Raw genomic sequence first — 7,500 nt, 5'->3', positions numbered from 1 at the left:
AAAAGTTTCCTGATCGCTGATTGGTTAGAGTCATCTTGTCCAACCAATCAGCAATCACGAAACTTTTCCAAGCTAAAAGGGCACCCCTGCGAATCGGTGCAAATCTGCCTCCCTAAAAAGAATTGACTATAGGTGATTAGTTAGAATTATTTTGTCCAACCAATAAGGTAGTAGGAAACTTTTCTAAGCTAAAAGGGCACCCCTGCGAGTCGGTGCAAATCTGCCTCCCTAAAAAGAATTGACTATAGGTTATTGGTTAGAATTATTTTGTCCAACCAATAAGGTGGTAGGAACCTTTTGCAAGCTAAAAGGGCACCCTTGCGAGGCGGTGCAAATCTGCCTCCCTAAAAAGAATTGACTATAGGTGATTGGTTAGAATTATTTTGTCCAACCAATAAGGTAGTAGGAACCTTTTCCAAGCTAAAAGGGCACCCCTGCAAATCGTTGCAAATCTGCCTCCCTAAAAAGAGATGACTATAGGTGATAAGTTAGAATTATTTTGTCCAACCAATAAGGTAGTAGGAAACTTTTCCAAGCTAAAAGGGCACCCCTGCGAGTCGATGTAAATGCGCCTCATTAAAAAAAATTGAGCATAGGAATGATTAATTGGAAAACAAAATGCAATTTGACATTTCCTATAATATTTCTTTGATTCGTAACTACAGGGAGTTACTGATGGAAGCTAATCCCGTTGCCAAATGCAAGATAATTCTCACAGGAGTGAGACTTTTTACCTCTCTTCTGATTGTTAACTTGGAAGTCCTACTCTTCTCCTTCCAGATTCACTGAGATAATTTAAAGAAGTTAGGCAGGACGGAGAAAGTTTACCTCATTTCCGAGTTAGGAAAGAATCGTGAAAATGAGGATCATAAGGTTTAGAGGTTTAAAAGTCCCTCGCGAGGGGCAGATGCAAGGGACAGACCAATGTATATATATATATATATATATATATATATATATATATATATATATATATATATATATGTACAGTATATATATACATATATATATATATATATATATATATATATATATATATACATATGAATATATATAGATATACATTATATATATAATATATATATATAATTATATATATTATATATAATATATATATATATATTACATATATATATATATATATATATATATATATATAAAGAACAACAAAGTGCAGCCATTTCGAGTCCACTGCAGGAAAAAGTCCTCAGACATGTCCTTATTCATGTCTGGGGTTTGGCCAGTTTTCATCACAACGCTAGCCAGTGCGGATTGGTGATGGTGGGAGATTTTCGTCTGATCGCTCAAGGCAAACCAACTTAGTATGGGTGCGCCTAATAAGTACGGGTTTGCTGATCATGGCGATACGCAAATCATTCCACTAATATATATATATATATATATATATATATATATATATATATATATATATATACAGTATATAAATATATGTATATATATACTGTATATACACACATATATACATATATATATACATATATACATATATATATATATATATATATATATATATATATATATATATATATATATATATATATATATATCTTATTCAAACCATTTGGTCTGGTAATTTCTTGGACGGGTGACCAGCGATGAGCACCCGTAACTAATAAGACCACAGACAGATAACAGTGGATCACTTAAATAATCAAAAGCAGATTCAATTTAAAGTTACAATCACAAGACACAAACACAATTATGGGGAAGTTAAATTCTTCTTCTTCTTCTTCTTCTTCTTCTTCTTCTTCTTCTTCTTCTTCTTCTTCTTCTTCTTCTTCTTCTTCTTCTTCTTATTTTACTTGCTAAGCTACAGCCCTAGTTGGAAAAACAGGATACTGTAAGCCCAGGGGCTTTGCAAGAGGTTGCAAAACGCCAGGAGAGGAGAAAAGTCTGATATTGAATGTATTTTAATTATTATTATCAAAATCATCACTATTATTAAATTTATCAAAATTATCAAAATTGTTATTGTTACTAAAACCATTAGCATCATAATCATTATTAAAATTATCATTATTATCAGAATTAAAAAAATTGTGAGTTGATCAATATTTTTTTCAGCATGTAATATCTATCTATCTATCTATACACATATATATATATATACATATATATATATATATATATATATATATATATATATATATATATATACATATATATATATATATATATATATATATATATATATATATATATATATATATATATATATACCGTTTATTAAAATTATCAACAGTATAATCATCATTGAAATTATTATTATTATTAAAATCATCAAAATTATGTGAGTCGATCAATATTTCTTTCGGTATGCAATCTTTAATTACAGCATATCTATCTATCTATCTATCATTCTATCTATACCCCTAAAATGGTCACCCTTTACTCCTTTTAGGTCCCAATCTTTAATTACAAAACTTCCCTTTCTCTCCTCAGTTTTTTTTTTTTCAATCGATTTAACCAAATGTCATCTATCTGACCACCAATACAAATGTGTTATTGTGGCCTGATTGGTAACGTCTCTGCCTAGTGTTTGTCAGTCGGGGGTTCGAGTCCCGCTCAGACTTGTTAGTGCCATTGGTGTCTGCAACGTTACCATCCTTGTGAGCTACGGTTGTGGGGTTTGGGGGAGCCTATAGAACTATTTGCTGAGTCATCAGCAGCCACTACCTGGCCCTCCCTGGTCCTAGCTTGGGTGGAGAGGAAGCTAGGGGGCTGATCATATAATATATGGTCAGTCTCTAGGGCATTGTCCTACTTGCTAGTGCAATGTCCCTGTCCCTTGCATGTGCCATTCATGAGCGACCTTTAAACCTTTAAATGGGTACATTAATCGTATAGCAACTCAGACGAAGCACGTAACGCATCTATGGCAACACGGGCTCTTGATCATAGAATTGCAACGAGGAGAGATGATGATGATGATGATGATGATATCTTCTATAGGCCTTCTCCATCATGAGGCTCAATACTACACAGTATTCTAGAAGTTTTCTTCCTGATGATGATGAAGATATATTCTATAGGCCTTCTCCATCATGAGGCTCAATACTACACAGTATTCTAGAAGTTTTCTTCCTGATGATGATGAAGATATATTCTATAGGCCTTCTCCATCATGAGGCTCAATACTACACAGTATTCTAGAAGTTTTCTTCCTGATGATGATGAAGATATATTCTATAGGCCTTCTCCATCATGAGGCTCAATACTACATAGTATTCTAGAAGTTTTCTTCCTGATGATGATGAAGATATATTCTATAGGCCTTCTCCATCATGAGGCTCAATACTACACAGTACTCTAGAAGTTTTGTTACTGATGATGATCATGATAATATTTTCTGTAGGCCTTCTCCATCATGAGGCTCAATACTACACAGTATTCTAGAAGTTTTGTTACTGATGATGATCATGATAATATTTTCTATAGGCCTTCTCCATCATGAGGCTCAATACTACACAGTATTCTAGAAGTTTTATTCCAGCTGTGACCAAGTTCTGGAATGATCCTAATCGGGTAGTTGAAACAGTTGAACTTAAAAAGTTCAAAGTTGCAGCAAATGTTTTTATGCTAAACCGGCTAACATAAGTCCTTTTAAAGTTTATATTTGAAATATCTTTTTTAATGTTGTTAATGTCTTTAAAATTTACTTTAATTGTTCGTTAATTCTTATATCGTTTATTTATTCCCTTATTTCCTTTCCTCACTGGGCTATTTTTCCCTATTGTAGCCCTTGGGCTTATAGCATGTTACTTTTCCAACTAGGGTTGTAGCTTAGCTAGTAATAATAATATAATAATAATAATAATAATAATAATAATAATAATAATAATAATAATAATAATAATATCCGATACTGAGCGGGTGGAAGGGAACCTCAGTTTAATAAGGAACGGGAGAATTACGACAACGCCAAACATTCTTAAATTTATTTCCGTCACCAACAAATAAGAACGTTTCAAACATCTCTGTGTTCATAATCATGTTCCTGGGTAAAAGAAAGTAAAACAATAAAGAGCAAGCTGTACATAAATATTGTAAACAAACAAATAAATTCTAAGTTAGAATGGGAAAAGGCATAATTAGGCAATCTTCAAAGGAAAGCCACAACTTAATCAAGAAATTTCTAGCTTTCCTTTGAAGATTGCCTAATTATGCCTTTTCCCATTCTAACTTAGAATTTATTTGTTTGTTTACAATATTTATGTACAGCAAATAAATTTAAGAATGTTTGGCGTTGTCGTAATTCTCCAGTTCCTTAATAATAAATAATAATAATAATAATAATAATAATAATAATAATAATAATAATAATAATAATAATAATAATAATAGACTGTTTACAGATTAGATACGAAAGGTGATTTTCATTTGGATCTCATACCTCAGGTGAGGATGATGGACGGCTGTTTTGATCTAAAGTCACGTCAGAGAGAGAGAGAGAGAGAGAGAGAGAGAGAGAGAGAGAGAGAGAGAGAGAGAGAGAGAGAGAAAGGAGTCTGTTCACTGATAAAGGACACATTAAGACAGTCAGTCACACAGACAGACAAACACGAACACAGGAATCCTTCGAAGCCAAATTCATGAGGCAAATCCCGGACTTAGAAACCCCAATAAAACCGACATCAGAAACAACCTCAAAACAGAAGCGAAGATCCTATACCCTCCCCCTCCCCCTTCCCAGGAGGATAGGAGGAGGATAGGTGAAGGCCAATCCTTTGTTGACTTGGGATGCTGCTGTTTAGGATCTCAATCCTCGAGGGATCTCTCCAACGTCGGATGATGATGGAGACGCTGGAGAGATCTCGAGGAAATCTCTTCCTCCTCATCCTGTGCGTCTGGAAACGGTCCCTCTGGAGCCCTGCACTGACTCCCCTTTCGGAGGAGTCTTCGCTACATCCTGCTAGCCCTTATCTTGCTTCAATGGGAGGAACTTCAAAAATTTATTTATGAAAGATCTGTTATAATGTTGTTACTGTTCTTAAAATATCTTAATTGTTCATTACTTCTCTTGCAGTTTATTCATTTCCTTTTTTCCTATCCTCACTGGGCTATTTTTTCTTATTTCCTTTCTTCATTGGGGTGTTTTACCCTGCTTTTCCAGCTAGGGTTGTACCTTACTTAACAATAATAATAATAATAATAATAATAAGAATAATAATAATGATAATAATAATCATCATCATCATCATCTCCTACGCCTATTGACACCAAGGGCCTCAGTTATATTTCCCCAGTCACCTCTACATTGAGCTTTTAAATCAATACTTCTCCATTCATCCTCTCCTACTTCACGCTTCATAGTCCTCAGCCATGTAGGTCTGGGTCTTCCAACTCTTCTAGTACCTTGTGGAGATCAGTTGAAGGTTTGGTGAACTAATCTCTCTTGGGGAGTGCGAAGAGCATGACCAAATAATAACAATAATAGTAATTTCTTTTCCTCGATGTTCCTCACGCTTATTTACCTCTAAAATTCTTAACGGTGATGCTATCCGCTGTCCTTAACCTCGCTTGACCTGTAAACAAATGATAAATTAAACGGTGTTTACTATTTCCTAGGCAGCTACCGATAAAAAGGTGTCTTTTTATTTCATCATGGAGTAATTAATTACATCATTTATCATTCACAACTATATCAGCGACAAGTTATCTCCCGTTCGTTGTTTTCCAAGATTTTTCTTTTTAAATACACGAACACATTGTGACGAGCCGAGAGAGGGTTGTGAACTCAAAGGCAGGATGCAATCTACTGAGTTGTATTATTAAAGAACACTCTCCTTTATATACAAAACCTCAAGGCAACAGGAAAATACATGTTCGAAAAATGACAATGTTACATAGGCGACACATAGACATGTTTGTTCTGGTTCTTTTTAGTGCGAGGGAAGAGCGCAGATACAAGCATAATATATACAAAATAATTTATGTACGATCGTGTGACACACGGTTGGTTCAACATTCTACCGGATAACCTTATAAATAAGAAATATTTTGGATTAGTCATAAGAGAGTATAGTTTTTGTAAGTGCTTGCTTAATATCTTGGTAACAAAAGATATTCAGAATCTCGAAACGAAACCAGAAAAATCAGGGTGTCGGCGTCGTTTCTTTGCAAAATTAGATTTTCTTTCCTTTTTTCACATACGTTACTAACAGTTGCAATTTTGTTCGTAACCAGATTTCTTGTGTTCTCTGTCATGTGACGCCCATAGAAAGGAGATAAATGTAGTTTTAGATTGATAACGTTATAAAAAAAATTTTTCTCAATAAATTAACTAGTGTTCTGGTTTGTAAAACTGTTAATTATGTAATTTTGTCTTCGTCAGCATATATATATATATATATATATATATATATATATATATATATATATATATATATATATATATATATATATATATATATATATATTCTCGAGATGCTTAAGTTTTCGATATATATATATATATATATATATATATATATATATATATATATTATATATATACTGTATATATCTTCTCAAGATGCTTAAGTTTTCAATATATATATATATATATATATATATATATATATATATATATATATATATATCTTCTCGAGATGCATAAGTTTTCGAATTATTTACGGAAGTATTTAGCGGAAAGTTGAGGATGGAAACAAATAAACTAAAGGGTGATCTTTTTAGCTGAACTATTTCACCTCAGAGTAGTACCGAAACATGAGCTGGGGAAGTTAATAAAAAGGAAAGACGTCGTCATCACATCACAACATTATTATTATCATTATTTGCTAAACTACAACCCTAGTTGAAAAAGTAGGATGCTATAAGCAGAATGACCCCAACAGGGAAAATAGACCGGAAGAAAAACAAGGAAAGAGTAAATATTTTAAGAACAGTAACAACATTAAAATGAATATTTTCCTATGTAAACTATAAAAACTTTAACAAAGCAAGAGGAAGAGAAATTAGATAGAATAGTGTGCCCGAGTCTACCCTCAAGAAAGAGAACTGTAACCCATGATATTGGAAGACCATGGTACAGAGGCTATGGCACTACTCAAGGCTAGAGAACAATGGTTTGATTTTGGAGTGTCCCTACTCCTAGAAGAGCTGCTTACCATAGTTAAAGAGTCTCTTCAACCCTTACCAAGAGGAAAGTAGCCACTGAACAATTACAGTGCAGTAGTTAACCCCTTGAGTGAAGAAGAGTTGTTTGGTAATCTCAGTGCTGTTAGGTGTATGAGGACAGAGGAGAATCTGTAAAGAATAGGCCAGACTATTCGGTGTATGTGTAGGCAAAGGGAAAGTGAACCGTAACCAGAGAGGAGGATCCAGTGTAGTACTGTCTGGCCAGTCAAAGGGCCCTATAACTTTCAAGCGGTATTATCTCAACATATACTTTTCTTTATATAATTACAATTTACATTTTATTAAATGCAAAATAATACTTCTAATAATATTTCTTATTCCTATATTCACCTAATGTTT

The sequence above is a fragment of the Palaemon carinicauda genome, chromosome 17 (genome assembly GCF_036898095.1).
Source record: "Palaemon carinicauda isolate YSFRI2023 chromosome 17, ASM3689809v2, whole genome shotgun sequence".
Classification (NCBI taxonomy): Eukaryota; Metazoa; Arthropoda; class Malacostraca; order Decapoda; family Palaemonidae; genus Palaemon; species Palaemon carinicauda.
Note: the sequence above shows the minus strand (reverse complement) of the source record.